The sequence below is a fragment of the Octopus bimaculoides genome, chromosome 12 (genome assembly GCF_046866305.1).
Source record: "Octopus bimaculoides isolate indiv1 chromosome 12, ASM4686630v1, whole genome shotgun sequence".
Lineage (NCBI taxonomy): Eukaryota > Metazoa > Mollusca > Cephalopoda > Octopoda > Octopodidae > Octopus > Octopus bimaculoides.
The window spans coordinates 25,395,934-25,411,482 of record NC_142939.1 but is presented as its reverse complement, the minus strand read 5'-3'; positions in this window follow the sequence as shown (position 1 = coordinate 25,411,482).

Genomic DNA, 15,549 nt, shown 5'->3' with positions numbered 1-15,549 from the left:
ACACACACACACACACACTCACACACACACATACACACACATATGTATACATATATATATATGCATATGTGTACACAAATAATATATATACGTATATTATACACACAAACACACACACATATATGTATATATATATATATATATATATATATATATATATATATATATATATATATATATATATATATATATATATATATAACTTTGATGGTTACAACGATTGCTGTAGGGAAGCTCTACTGCAAGAAAGAGCAATATTTTCGTTATTACATTGAAATATTGTTAATCCTCAAGTTTTTATCGGTACCACAAAAAAAAAGAATAAATAATAAAAAAATTTAAAGTAACAGAAAGTTCCTCAGAAGCAGAGGAATTGAATAGTGTTAAGCAAAGGATGTGATATATTTATTTGCCCTGACGTAGATCATCTTCTTTCAATGTCTAGCAGTTTCGTTTGTAGAAAACATGAACATGCAATGTGTGTCTAATATGTTCCTACCTTGAAATTGTGCTTTTTCCTGAATATTTGTTAGGTTCGATATGCATAAAGTTTCAATGTGGCTATTTAATTTAATATGGAAGCACCTAAAAACACCGGTATTAGTCGGTGCGAAATGTCAAAACATCGAGAGTGCCAGCGTCTTCACAAAACCAGGATTTTGAATATTTATTTGATATGTATTCTCATATAAATATATATATATATATATATATATATATATATATATATATATATATATATATATATATATGTATATATAGTATCAATGAAGTCAAGCCAAATAGTAAAGTTTAGCGATCATTTAATATGGAAGTTTCAGTGCATTATACATAATACAAAATGCTCCCGTTATGTAAACTTTCGTCAGTTAAAGCTTTTCAATATATATATATACATGTTTCCTGATGGTTCTAACTATTGATGTAGGAAAGCACTTTAGCAAGCAAAAGCAAAATCTTCGCTACCGCATTGAAATATTGTTAAAGATTTTATCGTTCCTACAAAAAAATATTAAATAAACATTAAAAGTAAGAAAATTATATCTATATGTGTATTTTTGTGTAAGTGTGCAGGCATGTGTGTGTGTAAGTGCGCGTGCGCATGCGCATGCGCGTGTATTTTAAGAAGTTTAACTGCTTTGGGGGTCAGTTAACCCACACGCATATATATATATATATATGTGCATGTTTATGTATGTGTGTACGTATACCTGTTTATGATTACCGGTGTAGGCCGGTATATTCCTATGTTCCTTAAATATAAATGGTAAGTAGCATTATGCTTTGATTCACATATCTAGGTATTATAATTGCCATCGAAAACTTCTCTGCTGGTTATATGGTCAACGGTGCCCCATGATGACCGCAATCTAATGTTTGAAATCAATAAGATATTCATTTTATAAAAAGATTTCAAATGCACTGTACATTAATATGCTGTATAATGCCCATGTGTCAAATATATTTATAAGAATTTCAGAAGATGGAAATATTTGAATCTGTTTGAAATGGTTTCTCTTTTGGACACTGTAAATATATCAGTTTATCACCGGATATTTTATTGATTTCTATAAATATTCTTTAATGATTCGTAATTATTGTTGCAATGATAAAGCGCTTCCTGTCTTATTCTTTTATGCAGCACATTATTCAGAATTTATTTTGCCTTTTAATTGTGAGTCTTACCATCGTTCAATGACATTCTCCATAATTTCACATTTCCATAATTATCAAATATAACAATAGTTGTTTCAATTTCTAATTGACAATTGAAATTTCATTGCTGTCTTAACGAAACCCCTGAGGATATATCTATAGTTTTGGTTTAGAATATTAATTCTCTTTATCAGTGTCGACTCCAAAATGAAAATATCATCGGTAATTTCCAGTAAGAATAATTTGCAGAGGTTAAATATCGATTAGCCTACATTCAAAGAAAAATCCCAATAATTGTGATAAGACTTGCAACATTGCTATCGGATAATGCCATTTGCGTGCTATTATCAAAATAACCTATTGCAAATTGTTAATATGATTTAGTCAAATGAGTAAGCCTAGTTAACGCCAATGACCGTCGCATGACCTCGCAGAAAATCCAAAGTGAAGAAACTACGAGAGAAATTGATTTGAATCTTCATATTAAGCCAGCGGGAAATCGGCTGTCTTGACTAGGTATTCCCAACAAATATAGCAGCCTCTTGTGATATTACGCATGGGGCCTTTCTGACATTGTATGCTTAAGAGATTTTTAGGATTTAATAGCTCCAAAACATTCAATTCTGAACATACTGACAAGTTTGCTGTTACTCATATAAAAATACATGAAAAACAACTAATTTTTCTCCAATTATATTTCACACCAGAAAAATGAATAATTACTGTTTATACAAGTACGGAATAGCACTTTATGTATATATGGATATATTTTTAGGAAGTTAAAAGTTATAGCCAATCATAGAGTGATCATTGGTTTCGCACCTATACAGCGCTTAACAGTATAGGCGATACATCAGACTCGTGTGGCTGAAAGCGCATACAACTACCGACGATATATATATATATATATATATATATATATATATATATATATATATATATATATATATATATATATATATATATATATATATATATATATATATAATAAAGTAAAGTTGTGGAATACCGTACGACTGGAAATATATATATATATATATATATATATATATATATATATATATATATATATATATATATATATATGTATATATATATGTATATATATATATATGTATATATATATGTATATATATATATATATATATTTATATATATAGAGAAAGATAGAGAGAGAGAGAGGAAAGAGAAATAGAGAGAGAGGTGGGGTAGATAGGTGGAAAGATGAATAGATAGATGGACTGATAATAAACTTAAAATATAGTGTATATTACTGATTAAAAATCATTAACCTACGATAGAAACCCTTGTGTTTTTGTTTTCTTTCCTTTCTTTTTTTCCTAAGGTGGTGTCCTTGAGACAGCGAGACCTGTGTACAATACGTGTGTTGATCCGAAACTAAACTTTAAGACCGATTATTTTAAAATGATTTCGATCACTTTGCAATCAGAATTATGTACCTAATTGCAAACATGTATTGCTCCTTAGGAGGTAGATGTATATTTACAGTTCCTCAGTAGCCAAAGCTTAAACAAAACCTCGTGCTAGAAATCCATCGTATTTTCTAATTTACTATACAATCGAAACAACCCCAATCTAGACCCCACATCACTTCTTACTGATAAATCAACCACACGTTCAACTCTCCCCTTTTCCAAAATATCTCCAGCCTTATTTATTGTTCATTTCTGCTGCTATCTTGTCTCTTTTCTCAAGCTTTATTCCTCTTTTGGCGCATTTCAACGTTCTTTTACCTGGTACCAGTTAGCAAGACATCGAGTTACTCTTATTCGGGTAAAGAACTCAAACTGATATGCTATAACTTTAAAACACAGTTCAACATCTGACTTTTCTCTCTTTCTTTCCCTCTCTCGAACTCTCATTCATTACCTTTTCTCCCGCTATAACAATTGATTCTATCACTCGGCTCTGAGTGGTTTCGTGAAGTCCTCTCTGGGATAGCTCGAATCCTTTAACTTTAATCTTATTACTCATATAATGTTTTATTTGTATTTTTCCAGGCCCACTAACAATAGCAAATACAAACAGCGTATCCTGAAAACGTTGGCTCTGACCAAATAACTGAACAATCTCTTTATATTACTACAATTGTTCTCATTAAAAGCAAAGCGATACGTTATTTAACAATAATACATTACGTTTATCATCTTCCCAATTGAAGTGTCACGGCTAAACGAAGGTTGAAATTTGGAATCACTTCAAAAATATTTTCACAGTTAAACGTATAATTCCCCAGGTTTAAATTTCCATATGAATGTAATTATCATCTGCGTTATGGCTCCCATGTAGAATTATCAAGACGATTGTGTATTGTTACAAGCATCAGATGAGCCAAGAATGCAAAGACGATTTAATTCCCTATTGAATCATTTCACTTGATATTGTATTCCTAACTACAATTCCACTTTTCCATATAATAAAATCTATGATATAACTGACTTTACTTCAGCTTTTGATGTTTCCTCAAATACTCGCTATGTCTTATGAAAAATGTTCTGCTTCCCTCTCAGTTAAGATACAGAATATATCTCAGATAAATAGACCTTTGGATAGATTCAGCGTTTCTTCACAGAAGTGGTTTTGATTTGATCAGCAACATTTCTACAGCAGTCGATTCTTTCAACTGCACGTTTCTTGCTTTTCACTGAAAATAAGTGGCATAGGTTTTCTTTCAAAATAATGCAAGCTGCAAACAACGTATTGTAACTGGTCGCTGACTCCATAAACAAGGTGGGTACTGAAAAGTCCTTGGTTTTGAGTAATAGAAAATGCAGTTGGATCAGTTAATTATGATTTTATTCCTAATTAACTGAAACATTTGTAGAAACATTCATTGCTATAAACAGTTCCTATGTGCAGATTGTATCAAAAAGTGAAACGACCACGAAAACAAACCTTACCCATAAAGCCATGCCTGCGCTTTTATAAGCTGACTGCTTCGAAGTGGCATTTTGAATATGCTTCATCTTAAAAAATGTAATCCTACCTTGTACATGAGACCAGAAATAATTGAAACCTCTAATGACAATGAATTCCATTTCTTTAAAACTCAACATAGCAAACGAGTCAGCATGTGACTTGCCATCCAGTTTGCGAGATTAAATTATGCATTCAAGATGTGCACTTATATACGAGCGTGCACACCATGTATTTCCGTGTTTGTAACTGAAGAATATCGAAATATCAACGATATGATAATTTTGACCATTGAATGACTTTACGTTGGAACTACAGCCTAAAATAATAATCATTTATATACGAATAAATGAGAAGGAGATTTGTCAATAGCTTTCTGCGCCAAAGAGGATATCTTGTGTTATTCTAAATCATTTTGCATTGAGTTCAAATTGCGTCGAGGCCAAATTTACGTTTCGCCATCCCATGATCGATAAAACAGAGTATGATTAACGATTTGGGTTCGATACCATTGTTTTAATCCTCTCCCTCACAAAATTATCCTTTTTTTCTGTTTATATATGAAACAACTATATTCACATAGGCATTAAAGTAAAACACATATAATTTCAGGATGGAATCGAAACCGGATCGCCACGATGTCATAACTGCAATGAAATGTACTTGGAATGCTTGACACTTTCAGTCAGCATGAAAATAAAAGAAATCCTTAATGTGAGTCTCCTGACAGAAGTTAAATGTTATATAAATATAATTCAAACAAGCTGCCACGAAAGAACACACACATACACACACATATTGGATTATGTTAAGAAATTAAATATACGAAAATAAACAAATACTTACGCACAATAACTACATATGTAAATGCATATATATATATATATATATATATATATATATATATATATATATATATATATATATATATATATATATATATAAGTATATATATATACATATATATATATATATATATATATATATATATATATATATATATATATATATATATATATATATATATATATAAGTATATATATATGTATGTGTGTAATGTTATATATGATTATAATATATATGTATATGCATACATATAATAAATAAATATTATATACAAAAATGACCGACATGGTCTGATGGCAAAACGATACACTAATTTTAACATAAGGGAAAAGTTGGATGAATAAATCTGACAGTATTTGCGGCGAGCGTATAAAAATGCCACAGATATACCGTAGGGAAGAGAAAAAAGGTTAGAATCTACAATTGACTCTATCACAATTCGGCTGAAAATTTTAGATGATGTATAAAAAAATTAATCACAGAGTGTATATATATATATATATATATATATATATATATATATATATATTTATTTATTTATTTATGTGTTTCAGCCAAGTGGCTGCGGTCATGCTGAGTGAGTTACCATTAAAGAAATACTGAGCGTAATGTATAGTTTTTGTTATTTGTCTTATTCGTGTTTATGACGATAGACTTTTTGTTGTTACTGAACTTATTTATTTTGTTGTTTATTTTGTTTTCTTAGTTCCAGATATAACAGAACTGAATTTGGGTGATAGGATCAGAAGCATTCCACCATAACCCAGCCGTCGTTGTTTTAATGCATACACACGTATACAAACACATACCATACACACACATACGCGCATACATATATATATATATATATATATATATATATATATATCAATATTTATATGAATATATTTACATATATACTAATGTATAACACACACTCACACACACGCACGCACTCATTCACTCGCACACACAGACATATATATATATATATATATATATATTAATGCATACACACACACACATATATATATATATATGAATATTTATGTGAATACATATGTATATATATATATATATATATATATATATATATATATATATATACCAACGTATACACACATACACACGCACACAGACATAGATATGTATAAATCTTTTACTTATTTCAGTTATTATAATCTTTTCTAGTCTAGGGAAAGAGTCAATCGATAAGATCGACTCGAGTATGCATTTGGTACTTATTTTATCGATCCCGAAAAGATGAAAGGCAAAGTCGAGCTCGGCGGAATTTGAACTCAGAACGTAAAGACACTCGAAATACCGCTATGCATTTCGCCCGGCGTGATAATGTTTCTGCGACCTCACCGCAGTCATTATGTCGTGGCCATGCTGTGGCTGCGCCTTGAATATAGTTGAATATAGTAAAATAAGATTCAGTTGAACAACTTGTAGAATGTCATGCAAAGCTCGACTAAAGTTATTGGCTAGCTGAGGGCATCATACAGTGGAAATGTTACTGTTATTGTATTTGCAACAATAACGCCACAGTATCCGTAGAGTTTATATAAACAGGAAGATGATATCGGCATCTCTGTCTCCGTCCCAGTATTGTTCAGATTTGTTCTGACTGATATGCAAGTACACAAACTGCTACAGAAATAATTATCAGCTTTGTCTTTCAGAATCATTTCATGTTTTTGGTTAAGTTCTGGTATCTTTCAAGTTCTTTGGTATCCATTCTATCATCACATGGTATTGAGAGTATGTAATAGTTTTGTATTCTCTATCCACTGTCATATCTGGTCTCCTTGCTTCAATAATGTGATTTGTAAAAATCTCATACAATCCTGTAGTTATTGGTTAACCTTGCAACTTCTACATATTTAAGAATTAAGGAAGCTATACTCATACACAGACTAGGGCCCCGTATAAACAACAGGCAGGAGGCTGGTAATCGATATATTATTTGGCTACATGTGGGTGCGTGTAAGTTCGATTTTGATAACATGCTCATGTATTTATAACAAAAAAAAAAGAGAAAAAAGAAAAAGAGAGAGAGAAAAGCCGTTGGAAAACCGATTATTGCAGCGACTCCATTAATTTCTAGGGATATCTGAAGAAGGAATTTTTATTCCGAAATATTATATCAGACTATGGATGATGAATTTACAACAGTTCTTATAGTCCAGTGTTTTTATTATAGTGCATTGTTGTATCATTTAAAGCATTTTATTCTCTACATATTCTTTATACTATCTACTAATGCATTTTTTTATGGACACTGTTATGCCTTCGCATATTAAGCTTTTGTCCTAACTTACTGCATTCACTTAAGAGATGATTAAGTCTCTCGTGTCATTTCTAACAAATTCTGCGGTTGCTTTCTGACTGAGTATTATCAAATTTTGCCTGTTTCAAATTCGTTCTTAAGATTTGTTCTTAAGCAGCTATAATTAGTGACTGAGTTTCTTGCCTCAGGTCTCACCCCATCAACAATAGTCCCGGTTCTTTACTTCCCACATACTCAGTTTATTACACGAATTGTCCATATAATTCCTCCTCTTTTCTGCAATTTGTCCTTTTCTTCTCCCTTCTCTTCTCGAATTCTTTAACTGTTTCACTAAGCTTTTAAACTTTTCTAGCCTCAAATACTATTATTTCTTCATTACGCCCAACAAACTTCTTCAAGCGCAATAATGATTGCGCCTTCTACATTCACTGCAATCCTCTGTTCACTGTTTTGTTTGGTAGACCTTAATGATATTACTTTTAGGTTTGTACACCTTATGCATCGAGAACATATTTTAAAGCTTCTTCTAATTCTTGTTGTTCTGTTTTCTTCTACTTCGGATAAGTGGCAAAGTAAATTCATACTGGCAAACCCCGAGAATTATTTTCACAACTTTCCCTCCGCCATGTTTTATTAGAAACACGGCTGTTGTTTACATTGTGCTGTTTGTCGCTGGACTTAACGCTGCTTTGTATTGCTTGAGGCTTTTGTTGCTGCTGTTGTTGGTGTAGTCGTTACTTTTGTTGTTTCTTCTTCTTCTTCTTCTTCTTCTTCTTCTTCTTCTTCTTCTTCTTCTTCTTCTTCTTCTTCTTCTTCTTCTTCTTCTTCTTCTTCTTCTTCTTCTTCTTCTTCGATGACGATGACGATAGTTGCAGTTATGAAGACTGTATTGCTGTTATTGCAGTTAATGTTATTTACTTATTATTCTCACAAGATCGTTCTTGGGTGTTTTATTGATTAAATATTAAAACTACGAATTTCTTTTCTTTTTTTTTTCGCTTTCTTAATGAAAACATTTCATGGTGGTATATAAACATACAAACATTCACAGATACTTGCATATATACATGCATACACACACACACACACACACACATACATACATACATACATATATATATATATATATATATATATATATATATATATATATATATATATATATATATATATAAATACATATATATATACATATATATATATATATATATATATATATATGTGTATTTATATATATAAAAATACATATATATATATATATATATATATATATATATATATATATATATATATATATATATGAATATATGTATATACACATATGTAGTGAGAATTTACAAAAATACATATACATATATATATGTATGTACGTATGTACGAATATATGTGTATGTATATGTATATAAATATGTATATATACACACACACGTACATATATTGCATAGTGTTGCGTTATAATATAATATTTAAATCCTATGTTTATTAAATTATACGCGTGCGTGACGGAGAAAGGGAGAGAGGTATCTATGTAGATATGTAAGTATGTTTGTGAATACACACGTACCCATATTTCATACAAGGAATCCAATATAGCATTTCTCAGTCAGTCCTATGCATGCTGAGTTTATTTATTTTTTTCACTTTTCTTTTCCTTTTTCTTAAAATATTTCGGAAACAAACGGTGTTGAAATTCTATAGAATAATATAAAAGTTTTATTATTTACATTTTGAGAAATAAAATCTGACGAGATGGCGAATTATATCTCAGGAGGAAACATATTTTAAACCACTTTCCATAACATAAGAAACACCTGTGATAAACGCATTTTGTAAATAAAAGAATTTAATTTTGAAGCTTATCTTTATACTTTCGGAATAATATAAAATCTACATTCATTGAAACACAGAATAACATAATAATAATAATAATAATAATAATAATAATAATAATAATAATAATAATAATAATACATATTTTGCATTGATAAATGTATAATCTCCCGTAATTTGCTTTTTGCTGATTAAGGGAATGTCTAAACTTTTTACATGGCAAATTTCATTGCAAGAATACAATTCATGTCCGAGAGGTTTTGCTATTCAATTTGACATATTTATGGTTCATATTAGTTTTTGGTAAGTTAGATTAAACTCACCTCTAAAGGCACATATATAAGTACGTTCACACATACAAACATATCTACGTGCATACATACACACACACACACACACATATATATATATATATATATATATATATACATATATATATATTATACACACCCAACACGCGCGCACGCACACACACACACGCACACATAGAGAGCGAGAAAGTGATGGAGAGAGACACAGACAGACACACAAATAACAAATACAAATATTTAATTTCACACTCACAAGCTAACACATGCAAATATACCTTTTACAAATATATCTGCACACACATACTCATTCGCTTATGTACAATAGTATATGGATATGTACGTATACACACTTGCACTCATATGCATACATACATACATACATACATACATACATACTTACATACATATATTCATACATACATATTTATATGCGTGTGTGTGTGTGTGTGTGTACATACGTATCAGGTCATCCAATATGCCTTGTCCGATTTTACCTTTTTTTTAAATTGAATGAAATTTAATACTATTTTAGAATGTCTAATGGAATTTAAAATTATGTCCATGCATTTGTGTACATTTAAACTAATTAAATATTATTTTACAGAATAATAGAATTAAAATTTCTTTGATTAAAACCCTTTCTAACATGGAATTATCCCAAGAGCATTTGAGGCACTTAATGCTTTATAAGTACAAAAAAGGAAACTGAAGCTGAAGTGACTGGAAACATACACTCAGCTTATGGGAAAGAATGCTTGAATGAAAGAACTTGCAGAAGATGGTTTGCAAGTTTCAGAAGTGGCGATTTCACTCTTGAAGATGAAGATCGAACAGGACGTCCTGTTTGGTTTGATGATAAGCTCCTTGAGATATAACTTGAAGAAGATCCTGCATTATCAGTTGAAGAATTGGCAATAAAGCTTAGTTCAAACCATACAACTGTTCATCGTCATCTTCAACAAGTTGGAAAGGTTCCTAAACTTGGAAAATGGGTGCCTCATGAATTGTCCGAAATCAACCGCAAATCCCGTGTTGGCATCTGCTCTTCTCTCTATTCTCACGAACTCATTTCACCCTTTTTGGATAGACTTGTGACTGGTGACGAAAAATGTATCTTCTATCGAAATGTTAATCGTCATAAACAGTGGCTTGATAAAAGGGACAAAGCTCAACCACAACCGAGAAGGGAACTTCATGGAAAAAAGGTTCTTCATGGAAAATAGGTCTATCTGGTGGGATTGCAAAGGGGTAATTCACTTTGAATTGTTATCACCTCATGCAACAATCAATGCTAAAGTCTACTGTCAGCAATTAGAGCGTTTGAATGAAGCTTTGGAGAAAAAAAAGACCCGCTTTAGTGAATCAAAAAGGTGTGATGTTTCATGAAGACGATGCGCGACCCCACACTGCAAAGATCACATCGTAGAAGATTGAAAAGCTTGGTTGGGAAAAATGTCTCATCCACCTTATTCTCTCGACCTTGCTTCCTCAGACTACCATTTGTTTCGTAGTTGGGGCACATAACTTTCGCAAGCCAGGAGGAGGTCGAAACTGACATTTCAGAGTTCTTCACTTTGAAACCAAAAGAATTTTACATCGATGGGATTGAAAAGCTTGTAAATAGATAGAAGGAAGTCATAAATAATCAGGGACGGTACATTGATGATTAAATTTCAATTAAATATAGCATTTGATCACTTGTTTTCATTATTCAAAATTCGGACAGAACTTATGGGATGACCTGATATATATATATATATATATATATATCATGGTTTCTCACGTCGCTAGAATGTGTATAACAGTTCGGTAGTTTCTTGCCGAACAACCACACAGTTAATTTGTTTGTAATGATCAAATGTTCGTGTTCACATAAGCTAACTCCCTCCCTCAAATCAACATTACCTGTACAGGCACATCCTGTGCCACATGTCAGATGACGTGAAATGTAGCACTTTGCTCAAGAACACAACGCAACGCCCGGCTTGAATACAACACCCTAACCATTAAGTCACGCGTATTCACATATATATCTATATCTATATATACAGAAGTGTATGTATATGAGTGTATAGATATCTAAACCTTAACATCTCTTAATTTGTGTGTCGCTAATTAATATAATCCGGATAAAATTAAGTTTCACAGCAAACAGTTTTCCCTGATGATACAACCGTTTAAGCTGTTGAATAGAACGAGTTTGATGCATGAAATCTTCAACTTTGTCATCTTAACACTTGAGCTAAAGTTGAAGTAAATTAGTTATTTCACGGCATCTTAACACCACAGGAAATCAAATCCTATCACTCGTTGCTGTTTGAAATAGAAAGGTTTCTGACAATGTTAGATCCCAATGGGTACCATTCATCAGCAATACAAGTCCAAAGCGTACACCCCGTGAGCTGGTGTTAGTTTTACTCTCGATTGTTTAAAACTATCTATAACTGTACTTGGACCTCGTTTTTCCTAGAGAATTAGTCGCTGAAGAATAAATTATTGTTGTATATTTATACTCTTCAAGTGCACAATCAAACATTAACTAAGACTGACATTCAATTATTAAAACTTGTGTTCTTTGTCTCTATTTTTGCTTGTTCATTTTTTACTCCATTTTTGCTTGTTCATTTTTTAATAGAACTAAACCCGTTAGAATCTGTTGTTAAAGTCATATTTTGCAAAAAGATTATACTGCTGGGGCAACATGACCTCTTTGAGTCCCTTAAATATTGTGATTGCAGCCTTATGTAAAGATCCATCTATTCAGACATAGAGTTTTTCAAATTCTGTCCTACTTCATGAATTTATCGTTAAATCATTGCCTGTTCAAAGTACTCTCCTAAGTTTGTTCTCAGCGTCCATGCTTGTTTTCAGATTTTTAGCTGACGCTTATTCATACGTTCTGAATAAACATAAAACTCTTTTTATAGACTCAAGTTACAATGGTGACTGAAATATTGTGAGTGTTCATCACATGCGATGCATGGACACCACTGGAATATATGCTTCGCATCATGTGATACAGACGATGCAAAGTTCAAGTTATTGAAAATGACAAGTCTCAGGGTCATTCTTACGAGGTTACTTGAAGCAATTACTTGTGGGAATTCATGAAAAATTTCAGTTACATCAAGGACAAAATAGATTATTGATGCTGAACCCGGAAATCTGTTGATGCCTGCATGAGAAATGACATTTTAATTTCTTTGAATTGTTTTCCGAAGGTTCACTTTTACATTGTGTGATGTACGCTGTCAATTTGAATGTGTTTTATATGAAAATGGGTACGTCTTTATATTTGTTATTTGATCTTGGCATTCTATGATCTTCACCACTAGTCAGTTTACCTTTTACAAGAAAATATGCCACTTTATAACTTGTCTCATTTGCGGCATTTCCTTGATGTAAAAATGAATGGAACATTTTCCCTTGCGTTCGCTTTCGATATTTTTATCCATGTGGCGCAACCATTTGAGACTCACCGTCTAATTAGGCATGTCTATTGACCTTAGAAGCAAAATATCATTGGTGCACATTTCATTACTTATTGTTGTAAATATTGCATCACCGAGCACGGAAATCCTTTTCTGGCCACCAGAACACCTACAAAATATTCAAATTTTCATTCATCATTAAAGCCCCACTTTGCTTATTTCGAAGTTCTTTTCAATATTTTAAAATATGATATGACGAGGTGCGGCGTTTAACTGAAGAAATTCACTATAAAGACACTGGCTGGCACTCCGTCGGTTACGACGATTAGGGTTCCAGTTGATCCGACCAACGGAACAGCCTACTCGTGAAATTAACGTGCAAGCGGCTGAGCACTCCACTGACACGTGTACCCTTAACGTAGTTCTCGGGGAGATTCAGCGTGACACAGAGTGTGACAAGGCTGGCCCTTTGAAATACAGGTACAACAGAAGCAGGAATAAAGAATGAGAGAAAGTTGTGGTGAAAGAGTACAGCAGGGTTCGCCACCATCCCCTGCCGGAGCCTCATGGAGCTTTAGGTGATTTCGCTCAATAAGCACTCACAATGCCCGGTCTGGGAATCGAAACTGCGATCCTACAACTGGGCCATTGCGCCTCTACTATAAAGACACTAATAAATGATCAATCGATAATAAAAAAGCTAGCCACGAAATATTTAAAGCAATCAGTAGGCAAGCTCACATGCACTTGCAACGCTGTGGTTTTCAAATTACTGAGAGATATTTGTCAGTAATTATTGTTTCTAAGTATATGAATAAGTTAATCTCTTCATCTTCTAATTTGTCAATGTTTCATAACACATTAAGAACCCACACGAAATAAACAGGTTCATTTGTTGGCCCAAGACGGTCGAAGCAATCATATTGTGTGCACTACACTTGGCTCAGAATAGAAATCCGCTTTAAAAATTTTCTTTGTTTCAATACTGCAAGTCAGTACTACTCTTGTTAAAAGTTTGTCAGAATACTACATCTGGCAGTGATTATAAATATTGCCAGCGGGATTTTCTCTTGTCACTTTTCTTATTTTTACATTTACATGTGCTTTAGACTTATAGGTGTGAATTATTTATAAGTCTAGTAATATGTCGTCTGCGTCACACTTAGCGTGTTGCTTTAAATTTAGCTTTATCTGTTTTGTAAGTGTTCGGTAGATATATGGCTATATATTATTTCGACTGCTTGATATGCATATTTTTACATAAATTAAGATTTATCTCGATAAGCCACACTTGATGGCAAAGGAAGACACATTCGGCCCTAAAACCGCATAGGAGAGAGTAAAATAAAAGGTGGACATGTTAAAACATTGATGAAATGGTAGCTTATAACTTACAACAGGTGAATGATTATTAGGGAGTTGTAACAAATGTCTGGTGTGAGTTGGATGATAAAATGAGGGAAGAATCGAGAAAAAGATACATAAAAGGAGAACATTACAGAAGGAAAATGCAGGCAAATGAAAACAAAAATATTAGTGAAAGAGAGAGAAGAAAACAGCAAGAAGGTAAAGGAGAGTTGGTAATATTAGAGTGGCAAAGAGGTAGAGAAAAAGAAAAGATAGGAAGAGGAGAAAGGTGCGTAAGTGTGTGGGATAAAAGGAGAAAAAAGAAATGAAGATGAGCGTTGTAGGTGGGAAGTAAAAATGTTCTATGTTAGAAATTTGGTAAAGGAAGAGGAGTATAGAGAAAAAGGAACAGATAATGATAGAGAGATCGCGAGAGATAAATGGAGTTGAAAGGGAGTTGAAATGGAGTTGAAAGGGAGGTTGACAGCGAGTAAGTGAGAGAGAGAGAGAGAGAGAGAGAGAGAGAGAGAGAGAGAGAGAGAGAGAGAGAGAGAGAGAGAGGAGGGTGTGAGACAGACGAATAAATGATCAGAAAGAAAGATAGAGGTAACGAAGATGTGATTGTAAAGGGAGAAAGGAAATTTAATGGCTGAGAGAGAAAGAGATATAATGGACGGGGGTCGGGGAAGGCATTAATTATATAACAGTGGCCTGAGTGAGGAAACATGGAGATATAGAGAACGATAAAGAAGCTCAACAATGCAAGAGGCAATGGAGCGAAACTGAGAGGTGTGAATATCGTCAGAGTGGGAAGAGAAAGATGGAAGATCAAAACAGATAAAGGAAACTGAAATAGAGTGAGGTCGAGGGTGAGATTCGAAGCGATAGAGAGAAATCGTAGTGAAAGGGGGAGAGATAA